At 43.3% G+C, this 13,393-nt stretch overlaps 1 protein-coding gene across 10 annotated transcripts in view; it reads right to left on the reverse strand.

Moving 5' to 3' along the window:
* KAT6B (lysine acetyltransferase 6B) overlaps nucleotides 1–13,393 on the reverse strand; it is a 168,206-nt gene that overhangs the window by 143,324 nt on the left and 11,489 nt on the right. For 2 of the 10 annotated variants that reach the window (XM_078391095.1, XM_020796142.3), the window contains exon 1: nucleotides 7,972–8,104. The exons of 1 other annotated variant lie outside the window; for it this stretch is intronic. The gene's annotated coding sequence lies outside the window, so the exon portion shown is untranslated. 7 more of the 10 variants (XM_078391096.1, XM_020796145.3, XM_020796143.3 and 4 more) reach the window with 7 other exon arrangements.

Consider the following 13,393-nt stretch of genomic DNA (forward strand, 5'->3'; position numbering starts at 1 on the left):
ACTGAATGTGCCTCTGGGCAGATTTACCACCCACTAGAAACTGTCTGTCCCTACTTTATCTTTTCCAGCTTCTGAACAATCCTATGGATACAAGATCTGCTTTAATGCTACAGTTCTGCACGCCTTAATGATGAAGGGAGTCCCAATGAATGCAAGAAGATAAATTGCAGTAGGCAGCATTAATACCTATTGTGTAGCATTTGTTTTTTTCAGCTCTTCACCTCTTTGCACTGTAAGCCTATCCATGTTTACTCTAACTTGATGTATTTTTAGTAAGTACAGGACTAGAACCTAAAGGATTTATGATATAATTATACACACATTTACTTGAGAGTAACCTAGTCACATAAACAAGTCCACAGAAATTAATTATCTGCAAAAAAACAAACAAAAAAAACAACCCTAGCAGTTTACTGGTGACAGGAACTCACTGAATTAACATAGTAATTACCACTGAATTAACATTAATTATAAATGTTACTACTAATGTTGAATTAATGCATTAATTGAAACATTATTTCCTCCTCTTCTGCAGATGGGATGTCATTCCATATTCCCCCTCTCCAGAGTAAAAGAGGAGCACACCTTCATTCAAATATTTTATTTATATTGGGTAACCCAACCTTATTCCATAGGGGCCTAGCAGTTGAACTGACAAACACAGATAGCTAAACACCTACATTCTAAATCCAGTTATTTCTGGCCAGTTCAACAGCACTGCTTCTGCTATAAGAAAAAGAGATATCACATACTTTGGTTTGCTTTAAAGCTTTTCCCCTACATTCATTAGTCATTTTAACTCATCTTTATTTTATTTAAGCCGTTTTACAACCAACCACTACACAGCCAGTTCATTAGAGCCTTCAGTGACAGCCTGGATCTTACTTGATCTAGAAAGGAAAGGCCATGCAAATCATCCCAGCTTTACCTCATACAGAAGTTGCTGGGTTTCAGTTACCCTCCAATAACATTGCTTTTCTAACACTATCCATAAGAGACCAAAGCAAGAGGTTTTTTTAAGCTGCGGCTAGTACTTTTGAACTTATGTGAGTGCAATAGGAAATGCCTGCTACAATCTCAGCAGCAGCCATAGATGATGTTGCAAAATCTATGAAGACAAGTTTTACTATACTAACCCTATACATACTTTCAGTGAGACTTTACAGTGCTACACTTTAGAAGCATAACTCAGACTGGCCAATTTGCAATGGTTCTCAACTTCTGGACTCTTGATTATTGTCAACTATAACACCCAAAAGTTGAGATAAGTGCCAAAGGCTCCTGACAATGCTCATTTTTAGCTTCTCTGTATTACAGGAAACAAAATGTATTTACTTTTATAGGGCCAAGGTAGTGTTATTCGGTATATAGTTCTGGAAGACAGGTATTTTGAAGCAGTGGCCAAAACCCTGTTGTTTACGCCTAATAAATCACACTAGAGTAGGTCCATTTAATCAATGAGGATTTAGTGAATCACTAAGTTCCACTGAGTCAAGTGGGCTACTCTAATTATGACTTACTATGTTAAAGTAAGTTGTAGGTACAGCATACACATTTCAAGTATATATTGGGACCACAAAACACAGCATTCACAACAGAATCAAAGAACATGAAAGACACGGCAGACTAAAACAACTGCAAAAATCGGCAGTAGCTGAACATGCCCTGAAACAAGCTGGACATGAAAACCTATTTCAAAAGACAGAAATACTGGACAACACCAGCAGTCATTATGTTAGACTACACAGGGAAGCCGATAACAACAGAATGGGCCACTGCAATAATAAATGGGTCTTTCCTTGAGGGCAGGTTTCCCTCTGCCCTCAAGGAGACACTCATTAGGCCCATAAGAAAGAAACCTAATTTGGCGGCGGATGAAATTGGCAATTATAGGCCCGTCGCCAATGTCTCTTTCAATGTTTCTTTCATGAGCAAAGTAGTCGAGAGGGTGGTGGCTGACCAGCTTCAGGCACATCTGGATGAAAAAGATGCCCTGGATCCATTTCAGTCAGGCTTCAGGCCGTGCCACGGTACAGAGACGGCATTGGTCGCCCTGTACGATGACTTGTTGAGGGAGGCTGACGGGGGTAAAATATCTTTGTTGGTCCTCTTCGACATCTCGGCAGCCTTCAATACCGCTGACCATGGTATCCTCCTGGGGAGGCTCTCTGAGTTGGGTATTGGTGGGGTCCGCAGCCTAGGGGTACACCTGGACCCGACGCTCACCATGGAAACACAGGTGGTGTCGGTAGTCCGCACCACCTTTTTCCACCTTTGGCAGATTGCCCGGCTGCGACCTTACCCAGACACGGAGGCGCTCACTACCTTAGTACATGCGCTCGTATTCTCTAGATTAGACTACTGTAACGCGCTCTACGTGGGGCTCCCTTTGAAGCTGATGCAGAAACTTCAGGTGATGCAGAATGAGGTGGCCAGACTCCTTACTGGAGTGAGAAAATACCAACATCTCTCCTACTCTGGCCATGCTGCACTGGCTGCCCATCCGTTTCCACACTGACTTCAAAGTGTTAATGCTTACATATAAGGCCCTAAACAGTTTAGGACCCCGATACTTGGCGGAACGCCTGCTCCCACCTAGATCTACTCAGATCACCCGCAAAAGCCAGGAGGTGAGGCTGAGGAGCCTAACACCGAGGGAGGCCCGGAAGGAAAGGACACGAAACCGGGCCTTCTCGGTGGTGGCTCCTAGCCTCTGGAATAACCTTCCTCCGATTATTCGTACGGCCCCTACGCTGGGCACTTTTAAGAGTCAACTAAAAACATGGTTGTATGTTCAGGCCTTCCCTCCTGTCAATATTTAATTCTTTATTTATTTTTTCTTTCATTTATTATTTGTATTATTATTCTATGTGTTATGGACTGTTTGTAAAATTCTTATGTTTTATCGTATACACCTTTATTGGAAGCCGCCCAGAGTGGTCGACCAGACCGATGGGCGGGATATAAATCAAATAAATAAATAAATAAAATAAATTCAATCTATGGAACTTACAGAGGAGCTGACTCACCAAATTCCCATTGACTTAAAGGACCTATTCATATGTTTTACTGCACTAAGCAACTGGATTTTGGTTATTCAATTAAATAGGTAGCTCAATTTATTACTTTAATAATAATTTTCATTTAAATGGGTTATTTCCAAACTTTGATCCTCAATACCTGTAGCTCTACATGGAAATTCCTTGTTGTTAGTGGTTACCCATACATGAACCTAACTTTTACATACCCTTTTCCTTCAGAAATGGAAGGGAGGGAAATCATGTTATCATGCTACCGTATGCAAGACAAACAGAGGTCATTATTTTGAGATACAGAGTACCTCCACCACACATGTATGATCTTTACAACTAGACAAGTGATCAGCCTATTAGCCCAGGTTATGAATCATAGAAAAGGATTAGTTCACACATATTTATTTATTTATTGGATTTCTATCCCATCAAGACCAAAGGTCTACTCTTATACACTTGCCATTTCATAACTGTTGCACCCAGTGATAAATGAAATCAAAAAGCTGGGCCAAATATTTATGTAAACATTACATAACTTTGGGCAAAGCATCCAGTAACTTTAACTGGATGCTTTGCCCAAAAATATTATCATGAAGTTTCCATCTCTTGGGTAAAGTGTAACATATATTTTATAGTTAAAACATTCCAACAGTCCTTAGCACAACGCTGACAAAGGCTTTTGCCATATTTGCGTATCAAGTTACAATCTACACATGCAAACAAGTATAATGCTCATGTATCACACAATGCTTCCTTTTGGAGCCAATCTATACATACATTTTGGGGAGGATTATAAAATAGTCTGCAATCAAACTGAAATTAAATGATGTGCAGATTCCATCCAGTCACCAATCAGCCAAGCAATATAAAGTCAAGTGGATTTTCCCCCCACCTTCAGATTGCCCTAGGACAGAGAAAGTCTGGTCACAATAACCCACATCTTATAAACCTTCTAGTTAGACTACCAAAATGCACACACTGTGGGGCTGCCTTTGAAAAAGGTCTAAAAATTGAAATTTGTACAAAAGGCTTGAGTTAAGGTTGAGCTAAGCAAGACAATTCTTTGATGAACTACACTGACTGCTCACTTTTCAGTGCAGTCAAGGACAAATTAATGCACAGCTGTTGACAAATAAAGTCCTAAATGGATTTGGAGCTGATTATCAAAATGAATGCTTCTCCCTGTAACATTCTACAAATGAAGCAAGATCTACTGGGAAGACCCCATTCACAAATCATCTCAGAAAGTCCAGATTTCTGGGCCTCTTAGTAAGATCCTTCTTCTATGTGGCAGCACCCCAGCTGTGTAACATTCTTCCACTTGGAAGATAGACTGGGGACAACTATGGCCAGTTTTCAAACAGTAGTTATTTGACAGGTCTTTTCAACCAGTTGGGCCAGTTATCACCCCTTAGCTTAATTTCACGAAATGACAGAAAAATAAAGATTTAGAAAAACCTGCATGCATTACCTCAAACTTCTTGAAAAATGCTGCAATAAAGAAACAAGCAAACAACAACAAATCCACCTGAGGGAGCAGCTGGGCAAAATAACCCAGTAGTTTTGAGGAGAAAGGGTATCATTCATAAGTTTAACAAAAATATATATCAAGGCATCTCCACAGCCATATCCCTTTCCCAGATCCTCCTTAAAACCCACCAAGTCAAATTTTACATTCTACACATGCTAGGGCAAGGACCTGTCTTCTTGTTTACATCACCAGGCACCGAAACATTTTGCCACATCCATCCTTTCCACTCCAATGCCTCCATACAACCTCCTTTCACATCGGTTTCAGACAAAAAAGTCCCTTGAGCAAGATTCTGGCTGCAAAACTTTATAAAACACCACACACACACACAAATTTATTGTTTTTTTGTGGTTAGGTTCCACACAACTTAAGATAGTGGGATATTCAAGGAATGGTTTTAACACTGCCATTCCACGGTGAATTTCCATGGCCAAGAGAAGATTTGAACCCATGTTTCCTGAGTCCTAGGTCTAACCCTCTATCCCACAATATCACAGTGGCTTTAGATAAGACCAAGACAATAGGTACATAAGCCAAATCTGTCTCCGGGTGAAATAAAAATATGCCAACAGCAGCCATCTGCCATGCCCACCACCGAAGCCTCATCAGGGCCAAAAAGAAACAGAGGAAAGAGAGGTGGGAAAAAACAACTTAGGGTTTGATGAAATTGAGGGAAGACGTCACTCTAGACAGAAGCACAGTGGGGTCCAGGAAGCCTTATTACATTTTAAATGCCCTAAACTTTTAGCTTCAAATCCACAGAGCCACTTTCTCTCTTCCTTCGGGTGGCAATCTAAAGCAAGCCACGTTCTTCTTCCCTTCTGGTCCAGATCTACGGGAAAAGTCCTTCTGTCCAGCTGCCCACTCAAGAAATAGAGCCTGCCCTGGTGCGACTGTCAAGCCGGCCGCGCACCCTTCAAGCTGCCCCCGCCGCCGCCCCCCCTCAAGTGGCCCTGAGGTGACTGTTTACCTTTCCTACCCTTCGACCGCTTTAAACACGCGACGGCCTCCCTTTACGCCTCCACTATTGGCCCCGACCCTGACCCTGTACGTACGCCCTCCCCAGGGGAACATGGGCCACGAAGGGCCGGGGAGGGTCTCGGGGTCGGGCCCCGGCGCCTCACCTCAGCCGGCGGGGGGCACTCGCGACCCACCCGCGCCAGCCGGCGGGAGGCGGAGGGCGATCGACAAAAGAGGCGGAGCCAACCGCCCGGGGCTGCCGCAGCTGCGCCCCCTGCTGGCGCCTTCGCCGCCGAACTTTTCTTTCTTTCTCTCTCGCTCGACCCGCGCTCTCCCTCCTCCTCCTCTTTTCTTCTTCGGACGCCGTTTTTTGCCTTTTAAGCCGCCGCCATTTTGTTTCGCCCTCTCCCAGTCACAGCGCATCCGACATGACACTTGATGACAGCCCAACGTAGGCTCATTAAAAACCTTGCTCCCCACCTACCCTCCCCCTTGTTGTGCCGTTGAGCGAAGCCCCGCCCACCAGTTAGACAGCTGCGCTCACTCTGGCAACGGCGCCCAGCCCATCGCCTTCATTATCTTGCCACCTCCTTTCCCAGCGAGCCCGCTGGGCCCGATCATTGGAGGGTGAGCGGTGTCAATCACGCCCCCCCCCCCCCGCTTTCCTCCCCTGTAGGGAAAAATGCGCCTTGCGGGGCCCTCCCCGTGGCCAGGAGTGACTGTCCTCGATATTCATTGGTAGGCAATTACAAATAGAAAAACGATGCAATGGAGGAGTGCAAATTGAGCGTTTTTATAGGCCGCCGGAGCCATCCATCAAACCTTATTACCAACTCCTTTTCTCTTTCCATTTAACCTTTCTCCCGCCGCTGAAGTTTGTTAGCTGGCAAAGCACCCGCCGCGAAAGGGAGGAGGGGCGCTTCGAAGCGTGCCTGGAGCGGAGGGGCGCGCGACACACACTAATAAGCACCACTTAAGTATTTCAGTTTCACGCCACGTGCCGCGAGCCTTTCGCGAACCATCCGGTCGGGCAAGGTTTGAAATAAACATGCTCTCATCATGACTCATAAACCCTCCTCCCTCAGTTGCCTGGCAAAGCAGCAGCAGGCGCAGGAGCAGCAAGCCCTGCGCCGCGATATAGGAGGGCAGTGATTCCCAGCCGCACATCGTGGGCTGCTCAGATGCGTACACGCAAACTCGCCCAGCTACTGTATATACAATGCACATGGGGCTCGCCTAACCCGCCCGTTTCCTGCAGAAAAACAATTACAGCCAGAAGACCACGGGGTGGGAGTATGCAACACACACGCACCAGAAAGAAACGATGCACCACACACACACTCTCTCACACACACGGCCCGGTCGCCCTCCTACCCAAGCCGGCTGTCGCTGCTACTTCTTCCACTTCTCATTTCACTCCACGGTGGGGATGGGATGGGGGGGCGCGCCAGCTTCAAAATGCCAAGGGCCCCTGCAATGCAACGCGTGGGTCCGAGCCGAAGCGTTTGTAAACACGTGCAGTGGGCCTCCGGCATCGGCAAAAAAAGGAAAAAGTCCGCTAACGGGCCACAACAAGACCCGTTACACAGAGAACCCGGAGAAGAGGGTGTATACATTGCAGCCTTGTCATCCAGAGGCAAACACCATCCATCCATCCATCCATCCCTCGCTCGCTCGCCCGCACGCACTCCCGCAACTCTAACCTCAGCGCTGCAGGCTCTTTGCTCTCCCCCCCCCTCCCTTGCTTGAGCTTGCAAATTGACCTCCTCTCGCCTTTCCTCCGCTGGCAGATGCTTCTGCAGAAGCGGTTCCTGCGGAATGTTGTCGTGGCCGCTCCTGCTCCAGCAAAACAGGCGATCGCCGCCGCCGCCGCCGCCGCCAGCTCCCCTCTGGCTGCTTCCTCCTCCTGGCCGCAGCAACCCGAGCCAAGAGCACAACAGTCGCGAGCCTTTTCCCCTCCACCATCCCCCCTTTCCCCAAATACACGGAGCCGGCAATCCAGCCAGGAGTGACATGCGAGGCAACGGGGAGTGTGGGGCGGGGGGGGCTGGGAAATCCCAAAATCCAGCGGATTTGAGGTTTGGCATCAATGGGGTTTTTTTTTTCCATTCCCCCCCTCAAAAAAAAAAAAATCAAAGGTAGCGATATTAGGGGGGAAAATCAATACCTTTTGGATCCTTCCTCTTGATTTGCGAGGCTCCTCTTCTTGCCCCCCTCCCCACCTTCACCCCCACCAAAAAAAGAGAGCAAACGGGGGGGGAGCCCCACTGAGGCATTCAGAAACATACAAACACAATACCTTCAGACGGGGGGGGGTCAGAAGGGGGTACACTCTCAAACACACATGCACCGGAGGGGAGAATTAATATTATTAATTTCCCTCCTCTCCTCCCGCCGCCAATCTACCTAGTGGAAAATTTAATTTAAAAAAAATTACAATCTTCAAACCTTTCTTGAAGCTAAATGGCCGCAGATCGCAAGGACTGGTTCTAAAACACAGGACTTGATAACAGCTAATTGAAAGGTTAATCTACATAGGCTCTGACAGAAGAGGTCCCTCCCCGTTTCTGTTTTTTTTTTTTTTTTTTAAATCTGCTACTGGCAAGTGGGAAATTGAGCTTCTTAGAAAAGGGGGGGGGGTGATAGGGGTGCCTCTGGTGAGCCCACCAGACGGGTTTGATGGTTCAGGGGAGATGGCTGGATTGGCAGAAAGTACTGTTTTGGGGTGGGGCGAAGTTTTAGTTTTGCCTCCTCAAGATGTATGCATGCAGAAGTAAATCTTACTGATTTTACATTTCCAAATGACTACAGCCTCCCTAAGTAAAGGAAATAAGGGCACCTGAGAAAGCATGACAGAGAAAATCTGCCATAATAGGCTTTGAAAAGTATACACATTATTCATTGTAATGAAGGAATCCACACACAAATTGAACCAAGGTTCAGCCAAAACCAGAGGATGTGGATCTGAACTTGGGAAGCTTTTCCTAAGTCAGCCTCTTAGCCAGGCCCTCCAATCAAATGCTGTTCAGATCCTTTCAAATTGACACAACAGCACTGGAACCGGGAACCATATTGGTTCAAACCGTCTGCTCTGCCATTCATTAAACCATATTTTCTCCTCTACCCCCAATACACACACATGGTCAAGTCCCCTCTTTCTTCTTTCTTAAAGAAAGCACTAATTCATTGAAGCATAGTTTCCAGATATTCATTCTATGAAAACAGTCTACAAGTTCATCCATCATCAGAGAAATATTTGCTAGCTGAGTTGATATAACCAAGGACATCTATTTCCACAACCAGCACTGCCTGGAAAAATAGTGTCACTTTCATTGCTGAGTTTGAGGACATTTCCAAAAGTTGGTCATTTTCTGAGAATAACTGTGCTGGTGTGGTGGTTTATCTTGCTTAGGTAAGAGCAACATCCCAGTAAACCAATCTGTTATTGTTAGTTTAGTCTCCTGACACTGAAACTACTCTATGCAGTTCCTAAGAAACAGTTACTTTTGTCCCATGTGTGGTCTGGAGAATAGCTTCCTTTAGGACACTCTTCCTGGATTCTCCAGGCCCCACGATTCTTTCTGAGGACTGTCTGCACATATCCACCAGAGCTGGAAGAGAGCTTTGCCCATAACCTGGATCATCAGAAAGACAAACAAGTGGGTCTTAGATCAAAGTGAGTCTGAACTGTCTCAGTAAAAATAACAAAACTGAGGAGGTCCTACTCTGGGCACATCTTGAGAAGGCAAGACTCACTGGAGGGGACAATAAAGCTAGGAAAAGTTGAAGGCAATAGGAAAAAGGAAGACCAAATATGAAATTGACTGATTCCATAAAGGAATCTACAGACTTGAGTTTACAACCACTGAACAAGGCTGTTGAGGACAGGATATTTTGGAGGTCACACATTCATAAGATCACAAATCAGCAGCAACTTTGTGTCACTTAACAAACTCGGAGGTGAGACTCATGTACTGGAATATGAAGTGCCTTCTCCCAGCATTTCATAGGGAGGTGCTACCTCACCTTGACCATGAGATGTTCTTGGTAAAACTAAGAACATGGACTGCTACTAGAAATAAGATCTCCTATTCGGTCCTTCACTCCTCCATGCCAGAAAGGCCACTTTGCTGCAACTGACAGTGGCCGTGTTGACCTGGATCTCCAAAGCTGCACAGCATCATAGGACTCTGAAAAAGTAACCTCTCCCAGGATGAATGTCCTTGTCAAGAAAACCAGCCTGGCCACATCTATTGGTCAAGAAAAAAATAGTTGCTAGAATGGTGGTTTTGCTCTTTTCACAACTTGCTGTTTGTCTTATTCACAGATTCATCGGCCAAAATCCTGTTGTTTAGTGTAGTAAATCACACTGAAGTAGGCGCACTGAATCAATAGGGATTTAACAAGTCAGTTCTTCCATAAGTAACATTGATTCCAATTGGCCTACTCTGTGACTGCACTTTACCATAGTAAATCATAGAGCAGGCTCCTTTGAATCAATGGACCTTATAGGCAAATTAACTTACTAAAGTTCCATTGATCCAATGAGCCTTCTCTGCAATGGTTCACTATGCCAAGTAACAGGATTTTGGCCAGTACCAGATAGCTTCCCAACTACAGATCCATCTCATCCAATTTCACCTGTTGAGTTGGCTGGATCTTGGTTCATATTTATGTATACATGAAAGCTGCTCTCAAAGTAACTGGAAATATAAATCACCAAGAATAGATTGAATACCAAAATTTCAAGCTGCAGAGACTGAATATGTTGAATGCCAAACAACAATATGCCAACAAATATGAACAACAAAACAATGGGTTGGAAATGTTCAGTATCCCAAAGAAAGGAGACACCAAAGATTGTAACAACCATAGGACTATTGCATTAACTTTCAATGCAAGCAAAGTGACATTCATTATTTTGCAAGACAGACTTTTTCCATCTATAGAGCAAGGAATAGTTCAGCTAGATTCAGAAAAGGAATAGACACGAGAGATCATATTTTACATATATGTTTGCTTCTGGAGCATACCAAAGAATTTCAGAAGGAAATTACTTTGTGCTTTAGGGATTCCAGTGAGGACTTTGACAGAGAGGCTCACGAAAAGCTATAAATACAGGTAATTCTAAAACAAATGGTTGTGCAAACTATACTCTGAAGAAGAGGCTAATGTTAAGGAAAATATGGGAAAGCAGAATGAATATTATTTCTAGTGAATGTTGGACTAGTTTCTATTGCTGAGTTTTGAATTTTTGGCTAAAATCTTCTAGCTCTGCAGCAAAAGTGTAGGGATTCTCAGAGCAGAATAGCTTCAGGTTCTCCAGATTAGTTCTTTTCTCTTTAACCAGCACATACAATCTCAATAACTCACTCTGAGACATTTGTAAGAGAAATAATAAAATAATAAAAACATTTTATTTACTTACCATTGAACAGTCCAAAGAGCAAACTGATAAACATGACTGCTTTCAGCAACAAACCTCAACAGATTCTAAAGAGGGAAAATGCACTGAGCAGAGAGGTGGAGCTCTCTTTGAATTCAGAGACAGGAAGGAACAATTGGTTAGTGCTGGAAAGATTGACATTCCAGTTTAGAAAAGTCCCTCCCAGCCACACCTTCTCCAGGCACCATGCAAGGTTGTTAAAAACTCCAACAGATTCAGCTGAAGCAGAGATTAAAATTGGTAGCAGAAACATAACTAAACTATGCAGATGAAGCTAAATTAGTGGAAGAAAATCAGCATAAATTGAAATAATTACAGTTTAAAGAAAGGTAAAAGAAGAATACACTTGATCATTAGGAAGATAAATTTTTTTAATTATTACAATTATTTTTAGAAACTATGAAGATTTACAAAACTTCATTGCTGTCAATTAAGAAATCAAAATGATTAACCGTTACCTCTACCTTGGTTCAATTATCAATAAATGTGATGACTGGAGATAAGAAATTAGAAGACTGAGACTTGGAAAAATATCTATGAAAGAACTAGAAAATGATGTGTTGCTGGAGACCAGGGACAAGATTATTTATTTATTTATTTATTTATTTATTTATTTATTTATTTATTTATTTATTTATTTATTTATTTATTTACGGTATTCTCAATTAGTATATTAGGATTGAAAAGCTGCACAAGGAAGAAAACTGACAGAAAAAAAAGTTGAATTTATTCTAAATATGGTATTAGAGCTTTGCATATTTCAGAGCAAATGATTGTGTTTTAGCTAAAATAAAACCTGAACTCTCTCTTGAAGTAAAACTTACTGAACTAAAGGTGTCATACTTTGGACATATCATGAGAACACAAGACTCACTGGAAAAGACAATAATGCTAGGACAAGTGGAAGGCAGCAGGAAAAGAAGAAGAACAGTCATAAGAAGGACTGAGTCAATAAAGGAAGCCATGGCCTTTGTCTTCAAGACCTGAGCAGGACTGTCAACGACAGGACTTTCTGGAGGACATAATTTCACAGAGTAGGCATAAACTGAAAGCAACTTAATAGCACATTCCAACAAAGATATACATTACTGATACATTTTTGCCTAAATGGAAAGCATTTTTCTTTGATTCATTTTACTTCATTTTGGTTTTTTAAACAATTCCATTTTATCACAGTCATTTTTATTTTATTTTATTTTGCATTCTGATGGGCTAGATCTCCCTCCCAGCTTTCTGTCACCTGCAAATTTGACAGGGACTCTTGCCATCCCTTCACCTAAGTTACTTACTGATCAAAATGTGGAAGATAGCACAACCTGGACTTTGAAGCTTAACTTGAAGCCTCCCTTGGACAACCTCCCTTGGACAGCCACGAAGATAGTCTGGTTTTGAGCCCATCTTATTGTATCATCAACTAGCCATCATTTAACCAGCTTCCCACCTGACATTGATGGGTAGCTTTGCTAAGACAAAAAATAATTTACATGAACAGTATTTTGTTATGGCGGAGCTTCAATGGTCTTAGACAAGGGTGTTGTCTGTTGCGTATTTGTTGTGTTTACTTGGCATTACCCTGACACCTTGGCTGATGGATCCATTTCGTACAGGAAGATGCAGTTGAAAAGCTGCCAGGAAAATTGCTAGCACGGCTATGGATTGCCCTAGATGTATAGAGACATACAGCGCAGGTGCCTCCTCCCTGATTGGATAGCCCTTTAATTAATTAATTATTAGTTCATTTTTATACTGTCTTTTCCCCTTTGGTTGACAGCAGCACTTTTGTTCAAACTATCCTCTCTCTCCAAATCTGCTTTATTAGAGAGTGGTGTGTCTTCAAGATGGCAATTTACAATTAAGTGCTACAGGGGAGTTTAAATGCCCACCTCCTTCTCCTGTTATTACTCAGCTGAAAATTTCTTCTTCCACTAGTTTCCTTTATTTTATGTAACTGCCATTGGGGTTTAAATGCATGCATTTATATGTGTGTAATTTGGCCAAAAGCTGGAAAAAGCTATGCTGGCCATCCTTTCAGGAAGCCGTACTCAAAAACATTGGTGTCTTCAAGCTCTGTTCTGGCCCTAAGCATCAGGAAATATTACACACTCTTAAAGATACCTAACCAGCAATAATAAGTCCCACTGGGTCCAGTTGGGCTGACTTTTAGTTTAGTGGTTATAATCTTAGCCAAGCAAGAAGGTGCTTAAATCCTTCCTGGCTTCCTGCTCTTCTGAGAAGCTCTCCCTGATCCCAAGTCAAAGCATTCCCCCCTGCAGTGCAAAACTGAATGGGTGTATCACACAAATGCATTGGGACCGAGAAATAAACCTCTACTGCACAAAGATCCTACGTCCTCCCTGCTTTGGCACATTTTGTCTTCACAAAAGCAATAAAAACCCTAAGGATGTAGGGTACCCCATCAAAGTT

Source organism: Pogona vitticeps, chromosome 3 (genome assembly GCF_051106095.1).
Source record: "Pogona vitticeps strain Pit_001003342236 chromosome 3, PviZW2.1, whole genome shotgun sequence".
Lineage (NCBI taxonomy): Eukaryota > Metazoa > Chordata > Lepidosauria > Squamata > Agamidae > Pogona > Pogona vitticeps.